At 41.5% G+C, this 11,222-nt stretch overlaps 1 non-coding gene across 1 annotated transcript; it reads left to right on the forward strand.

Moving 5' to 3' along the window:
- The first annotated feature begins 10,452 nt into the window (after positions 1 to 10,452).
- Positions 10,453 to 10,524, forward strand: LOC142141857 (small nucleolar RNA SNORD50). Its single transcript, XR_012688892.1, has one exon. It is a non-coding gene; the product is annotated as a small nucleolar RNA SNORD50 (small nucleolar RNA).
- Positions 10,525 to 11,222: the final 698 nt, after the last annotated feature.

An 11,222-nucleotide genomic window follows, 5' to 3' on the forward strand; every position in this document is an offset into this window, starting at 1 on the left:
ACAGGGTGATGAAGGGGGGCCAGGAGACGAGGGGAGCAAAAGCAGCATGGCAGAGTGTGAAGGGGGCCAAAGCAACATGGCAGAGTGGGAATGGGGGCCAAAGCAGCATGGCACAGGGTGATGAAGGGGAGCCAGGAGAAGGGGGAAGCAAAAGCAACATGGCACAGTGTGATAAAGGAGGCCAGGAGAGGGGGGGAGCAAAAGAAGCATGTGATCATAAGGATTTCATTTTCTAGTGGGGACTATTAAAGATGGGGTGGTTTGGGGGCTATTAATTAAATGTGGGGCTGAAGTTGAGGAGCATGAGGTCTATATATATTTCATATATATATATATATATATATATATATATATATATATATATATACTCATAGATATATATAATCATAGATATATATAATATACATAGACATAGTTATATATATATATATATATATATATATATATATATATATATATATATATATTTATTTAGACATGCCTCCTTTTTCCTATATATATATGTTTATACATATATATATATATACATATATACATATATATATATATATATATATATATATATATATATGTAAAAACATATATATATAGGAAAAAGGAGGCATGTCTAAATATATATATATATATATATATATATATATATATATATATATATATATATATAGGAAAAGGGGGTAATTTACCATGGTCTGGTAAACAGAATAGGACCCACATCCCAGGGAAGGGTAGGTACAGACAGGGTTCAGGTTCCTGCTGTTACCTTAAGGAACGATTTTACTCACAGGTGTACGACATGGCTGTTGTGCGTTTGTTGAGAATAAAGAGATTGTAGAATATGGTGGGTGGGACTTACAACACTACATTTTAAAAACACACAAAGCTTGAATAAAAGCTTTTCCTGTCTGGCACTAACTATACATTCAACAACACCCTATCTAGTACACAAGGTGTTGGACCTTATGTCCTAAACACTTAACAAACATGAAGATATTTGCTCACCCTTAGCAGAGGCTCTCTCAGGAAGCATCCAACCTCCTCCCCAGGTCTGAGTGAGTGATTAAGCAGACTGCAGCCTTTTACAGATAATCAGGTGCAAATCTTGATTGCCAGCAGGTATATAGGTAACCTGGAAGACCTGGTCTATAAGCCTAATGGATGGAGCCCTCCCTCTCTCTCCCTCCATACCATCGGGGACCCTTCCATTATTTTGCTACAACTGGAAGACACTTTGGGAAGTTTTTACCAGACACATATAGAATCTCACTAATGTTTTAATGTACACAAGGCAGAAAGACTGGAACATATGCCTCTGCCATTCTACACTAACCCAGTGACTTTGTCACAAATCGCCCTGCTTCAACCTGTAGGTGGATCACTTGTAATTCCCAAACACACCTCTATTTTTCACCAACAACTCATGCTGTAGAACAGCCAAGAGGGTTTGGACTACTGTTCCTTTCGGACCCAAAAGAATTGCGGTTACTGGAGGGACAAGGGTAGCTGACAGAGCCACTCTGTTTTTCCAGAGTTTTACACACATTATTCAGGGTAGACCTGTTCTGGTTTTCTTGTCCCTGACGGATATACCTTAACAGAGGGTAGTTTGACAGGCGGACCTCTACATTGAGGCTTGGGAGTATGGCACTGACACTCAGGGAAGAATGCACAATAGTCAAACACATCTTATTTTGAAATCCTGGCCAGAAAAACTGCTGTAAATTTCTGAGTTTTATTCTAACCCTAGAAGCTAGGCGGTCATGAAACCCTGAGCCCGATCTAATGCCACTTGCCACTCATCTATACAGTTGCCAATCTTTTCAAAATATATTTTCCTTGTTTGAACATCAGATTCAACAGCCCCTAGTTTATTGCCATGTAAGGGTACAACAACCTATAACCAGGCTCTGGTTTTTATTAAGTTGGGGTATTTTAACTGTTCTGAGGCAAAAACAACTTCCCTTACTTTAACACCAGGCATACAGTTAGCAGGTTTAACAACATTTCCTATTTTAATAGGACTTATACTACTCTGCGCTCCACTGTCACCCTCATCATATTCTGGTTCACCAATCACATTTGACAAAAGGAACACTTCAAATTTGGGGAACATGTCCACTACCAGTGTATCAGTGACATCATCACATGGGTCTGGGATATTTACTTTTGCAATTAACCAGGTTTCCCATAGCTTCCAGAAGTGGGAAAGATGTATCCCCAATATTGCATCAATTCTCAAACCAGGAACTAATCCCACAGTGAATACCACAAAACCACACTGTGATTTATGTTCACTTCGGCAGCAACATAATGCAGTGCATCCCCGTGTATGCAGGTCCCCTCAGCAGTTTTCCCTTGATGTTTTAAGGGGCCCTGCCAGAATTTTGCAGAGCCTTTACCCTTTTATCCTCTACAGAAATTTCACACATTAGTTTGTCTGGCTCAGCTTGTCGGTCTGCAGTATAGGCTAGCTGGGCAAATACAGATACTCTGCTATGTACGTAAGCATTATCACATTGCATTGACTCAAAGGTACCTGAACAATTAGCAGCAATATGGCCTAAGCCACCACATCTAAAAAAGGTAATTACATTTCTACTACATCTCTTACAAGACAGGAACCTTCTTGGCATAACTGGCCAATTTCCAGGTTCCAAGCCTACAGTCTCTGTACATTTAAGTACATTCCACCGTCCATCACCCTTTTCCCCTCTAACAGTCTTACCGGGTGCTAGTTATTATCCTAATGATGGAAACGCAGACATCGGATACTCCCACATGATGAGACCGAAGGGGCAATTGCCGGCAGAGTGGTAATAGTGACAGCTTCAAAAAGAGACGTCAAACAATTCAGAAGAATGAAGATCCCGGCAGCCTACAATGACGTCACTTGTTCTTTACAAAGCCTAGAACATTGTACAGCCGGCATCTTTATTTGTCTGAATTGTTTGACGTCTCTTTTTGAAGCTGTCACTATTATCATCATCATCATTTATTTATTTATATAGCGCCAACATATTCCGTAGCACTTTACAATTGGGGACAAACACAGTAAACTAATAAACAAACTGGGTAAAACAGACAAAGAGGTGAGAAGGCCCTGCTCACAAGCTAACAATCTATGGGACAGTGGGAGTTTGATACATGAGGTTAAGTCCACATTTTGCATTTCGGCCCAGCCAGACTGCAAAAGTAAAAGTGACTCTTAAGCTAAATGATCCTGTCACACAACAATGTTGGTCAGGGGGTAGTTGTCTTTTTCATTTGTATGACTTGCTCCTGAGACTTTCCTTCCTTAGTGAAAATGATATTGAGTGCTCCATTTTGAACAGTGCTCACTATTTTTGGAGAGCATTATGGTCTTGCTGCTGTTGCTACCGGGACTCCTCAATATCCAACTGCTGTTGCCTCCAGCGTTCCTAAGTAACTAACTGCTGAGTCACGGTACCTTGTTCAATATCCAACTGCTGCTGCCTGGTGACTGCAAGCTGAGCCGCAGTAGCTTGTAGCAATGCCTTGACCATATCCTCAATGCTAGGGCAGTCTTTTTAACCAAATCCAAAATAAAGGGTATCTGGCCAATTAAAATCTTCTCTCTCCACCTCGAGATTTTGATACAATTGTATGCAATCTTTCTGGTTTTAAAACAGCAATCTCTGCTTTTGGCCTTCCCCAATGTAGCTTCAAAGATAGCCATTTTCTTCTTCAAAAAGGTGAAGCATTTGCTTTATAGAAAAACAATTTTACTTAACATAGGATGTCTGGTAGACCAACAATCAGCATGTGTCTCAATAAACATTTTTCTCTTCAATTTTGCACAGTTCCAGACCACACACATCTCAGGAGGCATCTAACCTCCTCCCCAGGTCTGAGAGAATGATTGAGCAGAGCTGCAGTCTATTGCAGGCACCATTCAGATGCAACTCCTGATTGCCAGCAGGAAGATCCAGTCTATGGATGGAGCCCTCCCTCTCTCTCCATCCATAAAATCAGGGACCCTTACCCTATTTTGCTACAGCTGGTAGACACTTTAGTTACAGAAAGAGAGAGAGAGACCCTTACCAGTTTTTTCTGAAGCTGAGAAACACATTTTGAGAAGCTTTTCCTCAGACACAAACAACCTGCCATTCACTTCTCCCCCAGTGCCTCTGTCACAATATATATATATATATATATATATATATATATATATATATATATAGATATATATATATATATATATATATATATATATATATCATTATATATATATATATATATATATATATATATATATATATATATATATATATACATATGTATATATATACATTTATATATCTCTCTATATATATATATATATATATATATATATGTATATATACATTTGTATTGTAACAAAGGGAGGCGGTCTTAGCTTCATTAAGGTCAGCAGGATTAACAGCTAACTCAGAGAAACGTGCCATAGCCATGAGAGAAGCCAAATATTTGGGGTACATTGTTGGTCGAGGGCATGTAAAACCCCAGCTAGACAAAGTGGAGGCAGTCAAAAATTGGGCAAGACCAGAGAAAAAGTCGCAGTTAAGAACCTTTTTAGGCTTAAACACAACTAGAGATGAGAGCGCAAATACTGAAAAACCAATAGTTATTATATAGTGATTTCTAATTTAATATATAAAATCAAATATGATTAAAAATGTTCACAAATTGTAATAACATTCTATACATATTCAATGGAGCATTAGTAGATATTCAATATGTCAAAATTAGCATAACAACCAATACATCTTCTGGAAATTCATAGCATATTGAAAATATGAGTGCACAACTCTATATAATCAAAGCATATTAAGAATAAACTGAAGTGGTTCTCAGCAGGTAAACAATGGTATATTGGGAGGTTGAAGCCTATAAATACCGCTCAATATACACACATAGTAAGCAAAAATTCAAGCTTAATCCGGAAAAATCAATCCATTAAGGCACCTGAGTATAAAGTGCAACAAATCCTGAGGTCACGTAGATTTTAGGAATCCGTCCGTTTAGTGAGAAATCACATATAATTAATCGGACTGTTCATACAGGCACACCTTAGTGCACAAATCCTCCTGAGGACCTCTGATGAAACGGCCAGAGTGCTGAGAAACGCGTCAGGTGTTTATTTCCAATTGGTGTTCTTACAGCGGAGGAACTATCACACCCCGGGGTTGTAGAGCCTGTTCAGGACTGTAGAATCATTATTTTCTTTCATCACTGTCCGGAGAACGATCCATGTGGAGGTTTGATCATCAGCCTGAGATTAAACAATAAGTACCTTATGTTCAATGACTTTTGTTTCTCCTCTCACAGAAAGGGTGTTTTTTATGCCTAAGGAGGATTTGTGCACTAAGTTTTTGCATGTATGTATTCAGATCCCAGAGCCTGCAAGGAGAGCTGCAACTGGCCATAGTTTGATATAATCCATTCATAAATATCTACAGGTGATTTTGAGCGCCCATTGTTCATTTATTTCTTTTTTGTTTTTAGGCTTAATAGGTTACTACAGGCGCTCCACTTACGGACATGTTAAAAAAAAGTTGTCCAGATAGATTAACCTGGTCTGACTCTGCAGAAACCGCCTGGTCTGATCTTCGGTTAGCTCTTTGTTCCTCTCCAGTTCTACAAGCACCAGATTTTACCCGGAGGTTCTTCCTCCAAACTGATGCTTCAGGTGTTGGCTTAGGTGCAGTGTTGTCACAGGAGAAGAATGGAGTAGAAAACCCTGTCCTGTAAGTCGGAAGTTGCTTCCAAGGGAACAAAAATATGCCACTGTGGAGAAAGAATGTCTCGCCATAAAATGGGCTACAGAAGCTCTGCGCTATTATCTCCTAGGCAGAGAGTTCACCTTAATAACAGACCATGCACCATTAAGATGGATGCAGAACAACCGGGAGGTAAATGCCAAGGTAACCCGCTGGTTCTTGGCACTGCAACCTTTCAAGTTCTCAGTAGAACATAGACCTGGGATTCTGCACAAGAATGCAGATGCATTGTCACGAAAATATGCGCTCCTCGCGAAGTCTGCGTCCCCCTAGTTAGAGACGCTAGGGGGAGGGATGTGTAACAAAGGGAGGCATTTTTCTGACAAGAGGCAGAGAAAGTATACAAACAGAATAAAACGTTGGCTGGGGAAGCTGGCTGATCTTGAGAGAGCTGAGCTATGTCTAGCTAGCGTTTAGGGTCTCCAAGAAATGCTGTGAAATCTGTACGGTGTCAAAACATTTACCATCCTGACAATAAAACTACATAAAAGGAAGAAGTTGTTCGCGTGTGCTTCTGCAGTAGCGGACTTCTGACACCACTTGTGGCAACTGTGGTGCACTTTCTCACAAGTGGTGTCATCGTGGGATCTGTAGAACAGCTAAGACACAGCCGTCCTCCCAGCCTCTAGACGCAAGGGTGGTGAGTGGAATTTGGTAAAAACCACTATAATCCACCAAACTGTTGTAATGCTTTGTTTCCAATGTGTTGCTGTGAAGAAATAAACCTTTGCATTGGGAACTGATTAGCACCTGTTTTGTTGCAAAGGAAAGCAGAAGTTAAAACACTGCTGGTCATTATAGTGCCATACTTATTAAAGGTTCAAACTGTGAGTTGTGTGTGGTCCAAAAGGTTTTTTTTTTGTTTTTTTTGCTATTTACCAATGAAGGTTTCACATCCCATGTCAGCTGGGAAAAAAAGGGTTTAAAAACAAACAAAAACAAATTTATTTTCTGGTAATTGTAGTACCACACCTTGTGGTTCACTCAGTTGTGAATTGGGTGTGGTCCAGAAACTTTTGTTTACCTGAATGCTGAGAGAAGCTAGGTTTCATTTCCCAGCACAAACTCCTGTGGGAATGGAAGACATTTTAAGAACACTAGTGCATGTGGCAGCAGTGCAGGAGAAAAATACCCGACTTCTCCGTGAGGAGATTGCTCAGGGGATACGGGATAGAGAGGCTCCAGCTACTGTAACGCTACAGAAATTAACTTTTGATGATGACGTGGAGGCATATCTAATAGCCTTTGAGCGTGCCACCACCCGAGCCAAATGGCCACCTGGGTCTTGATCTGAATACCTGGCTCCCTATCTTTCAGGAGAAGCACAGCATAGACCTAGATGAGGACCAGGCTGGTGACTATCATTGGCTAAAAACTGCCATCTTAGCGAGGGTTGGAGTCACCAGAGCAGGGGAGGCCCAACGATATAATGACTGGAGGCTCTCCAAAGATTTACCGGTTCGGGCTTAGCTTGCTGAACTTGGTAGAACACTAAAGAAGTGGTTTCAGCCAGAAAAGAACACTGCGGGCAGAATGATCGAAATTCTGGCCATTGACCACTGTATCCGGGGTATGGACCGAGGGCTCCAAAGGTGAGCGCGGCAGGCGGATACTCAGTCATATGGGGAATTGGCTGCTATACTGGAGAGATACAGTGCCTTGCAGCATATGCCCAAACTCCATTGCCTGCTCCAAAGTTTGTGCCTCGGTCAAAATCTGGCATATGGAACAGTGGACCGGATGTTGGTGAGGAGAGATTGCTTGATAAAAAGGCAGCCAAACCTGCATTAAGTCCAATCTGCTTCAAGTGCAAAGAGCCTGGACATTTGAGGGCTCAGTGCCCAATGTTAGTAGAGCATATGGATTGTTCACTAGCGCACACACAACCAAGCTATCTGAGCTGCTGTATAATGAGTCCGGTTACCAAGAAGTCCTGCTTGTTCCACGTGACTGTGTTTGGGAATTAGCAACCGGTGCTGGCTCTGGTAGATTCGGGTAGGGAACTGTCCTTGGTTTCCAGCTCCATTTTACCAGAGAAACTGATGCATAATCTGCCCAAAGTGAATGTACTCTGTGTCCATGGAACTGCCGAGGAGTATGACAGGACTCTTTTGCCTATTACTGTGAAAGGACAGACAGTAACAATGGTAGCGGCTGTTGTCCAAAAACTGCCATACCCTTTAATCCTGGGCAGAGACTTTCCGTTGTTCAAGCAGATCCTCAAGGAGCAAATCCAGCCGGACATGTCAGCAATTGAAGCATCGTCCGAAAGTCCAGCCTTGATGGAGGAGATTGAGGGAACAGAAAATAGAAAGCGCCAGGATCTACTACGAAACCTGAGTCAGACAATCGGGAAAATACAGCTCCTAAGAGGTGGGAGCCTAGACAAAGGAGAGCTGCACAAGTACCAACGTGGAACCAGACCCTGGCATCATTCGTTGGCGAGACCTCGGGTGAAGGGGTCACGACTCCAAATGAGGACTCAGACTGGGCAGGACTGTCTAACTTGTTTCCACTAAGTGACTTTGGCTGAGACCAACTTGGAGATGTTGCCTTAGCTAATGTCTATAAGAATGTGGTTGAGATTAATGGGGTAGAGAAGGCTAACAAACCTGCAGAGGGTATTGCCTATTATATGGTAAAGAATGATCTGTTGTATAGAGTTGCTAATGTACAGGATAGAACTGTGGAGCAATTGTTAGTACCACAAATCCATACATCACTTGTACTCAAAGCTGCAAATACACATCTGTGTGGGGGGCACTTGGGGGAAGAGAAAGCAACGGAGCCGATATTGCTCAGGTTCTATTGGCCTGGAGTGTACATAGCAATAAAAAGGTTTTGCCGGACAAGTCCAGTGTGTCAGAGAACCTGTCAGAAGCCAGACTATCGGGCCCTGCTAGGTCCCATCCCTGTGGTGCAGATCCCGTTCAAGACTATTGGTATAGATTTGGGTAGGTCCATTAGAGAAGTAAGCCCATGGCCATCAGTATATATTGGTCATAGTGGACTATGCCACCAGGTATCCCGAGGCTAAACCTTTGTGCAAAATAAAGTCCAGCACAATAGAAAAAACTACGATCAGTCAGCTGTAGTTAGAACTTTCCAACCAGGTGACAAAGTTCCCATGAGGGACGATCTGTCCCCAGGGTGGGGACGTGCTCTCCGCAGTGTCAGCGTCGCCAAGGTTGGTGACGCTAAGGGGAGGGTTATGTGGCAAAGAGGGATATTTGCCACAGTTCCCTGTAAGGGAACAGGTACGAACACAGTTAGTCTGCAGCAGCAGGCTGCAGACAGGGTTAAGTTTTCCCTAGGTTCCTCTTTGAGCACACGCACACACACAGGTGTTCCACATGGGTGTGATTGTTTTGCTGTGATTTGTTGCAGTGCTTGGGGTGGAGGATAAAGAAAGTGGCCAGCGAGCAGACAGGGAAGTAATGTCTAGCCAGATGTAGGTGGTAGGGATTTTCGTGTACTGTTACTGGACATGATTGCTGTACCAGCATTGGAGCTGTTTTACCATCCTGACAACTGCTAATAAACAGCTAAATGGTTCAGCATACCTGTGTCCGATTCCTGTGAATGGTGCACTTTCTCACTATATATTAGAGATGAGCGGGCTCGGATTGCGCTAATCCGAGCCCACCCGAACAGTGCGGATCCGACGGGTATTTCCGGCGCCAAAAAAAATGACGTCCAAGTCTCGCGTCGGATCTTGCGAGACTCGGATCGCATAAATTCCCCGCTCACCACTTCCTAGCGACTTCATAGACTCCAGTCAAATATCGGGTCAGACCACAAAAATGTAAGTTTTCCTTGAACGTATTGCACACTGAAACCTCGCTGCATGTAGAATGTCTGATAATAGGCAATAATACCTTTGCAAAATAATAAATGTAGTTTAAAACTGCTATGTCGAACGTCCCTATATTAAATTGTATGTAACATGGAAAAATAATATAATACTTCTTCTTTAAGAATAAAAAAAAGTTCCACAACATTAAACGCGGTTCTGTACACTGTTCACCTTTAACAGTTTATGGAGACTTGGCAAGTACCAGCGTTTGACAGATGTCCAATCTCGGCTCAAGGAAACAGAACTAAATTCTTCTTACTCATAGGCCAGGAATGTTTATGGGGAAATCATTTCAGATAATGGGTGTTTTACCACATGAAAACTGGGCGTTACAGCCCTCGGGTTATTAGGGCACCAGGCACAATGGCAGAGCATTCCTCTCTTATCATATAACAGCCTAAATAAATCAATTATAAATGTCATATAAGATATCATCAAGTATCCCTCACTGTATATTATAAGAATATTACAAGTCAGAGAGCAGTCAATACTATTTTACATAAGGCTACAAAATCTGAGGTTACTCATAGTATGTATGCTACAAATTAGAGTACGTTATACTCAACTGCGACTCTATAAACATTCCTAAACAATTTTGACAGCACAGTGGCACAGTAGTTAGCATTGCTTCCTCACAGTGCTGGGGTCATATGGGTTTGAGATTCCAACCCTGGCAACATCTATGTGGAGTTTGTATGTTCTCCTAAAGAGTTGTGAGGGTTTTCTTTGGGTGCTCTGGTTTCCTCCCAATGTCCAAAAACATACTAATTGACTATTTGTATGTTTGTTTTATAGCAAATGTCAAACTTAAATTTACCTGAACTGTGATGAGTCTATCCCGAACCTGACTTGTGTGATGACATACTTTATTATGGATCCGACTGCTGAGTTCATTTACGTGGTGATAAAAGCTAGGTATTTCAGTGAATAGTTGGGAGTATCTTGTATGGAGAAAACTATTTTGTAAGCTTCTCGGCATCATGTGTAGTGACATTGTTTATCCATAAAGTATGTGTTCCATATTTTACTGGCCATGCCCCTGTGTGCATATTTGTACAGATTATTTGTGTTACCTAGGAGACTGCAAGCAAGGCACTGATCCTGCCGTATAAGTCCAGTGGTACTGCTGTTTTAATCCACTGATCCTGCCACGTGTTGGGCCTGGTGTTTGTGCCTCCCACTTGTGTCGCTTAGCTTAGTCATCCAGCTACCTCGGTGCAACCTTTTGGCCTAAAAACAATATTGTGAGGTGTGAGGTGTTCAGAATAGACTGGAAATGAGTGGAAATTAATGTTATTTAGGTTAATAATAGTGTAGGAGTGAAAAAAAAACCTCAAAAATGGATTTTAGCACTTTTTATGCTTTTTTAAAAAAAATCAGAACCCAAAACCCGAAATTAGAACCAAACCCTTTCGTGGGGTGTTTTGGCAAAACAAATCAGAACCCAAAACCTCAAGCTAATCAGAACCCAAAACCCAAAACACGAAAAGTGGCCGGTGCACACCCCTACTATATATATATATATATATATATATATATATACAAGTTAACCCGTGCATGATATTCATGCATTCTAGTCAAATCAAGCT

Source organism: Mixophyes fleayi, chromosome 2 (genome assembly GCF_038048845.1).
Source record: "Mixophyes fleayi isolate aMixFle1 chromosome 2, aMixFle1.hap1, whole genome shotgun sequence".
Lineage (NCBI taxonomy): Eukaryota > Metazoa > Chordata > Amphibia > Anura > Limnodynastidae > Mixophyes > Mixophyes fleayi.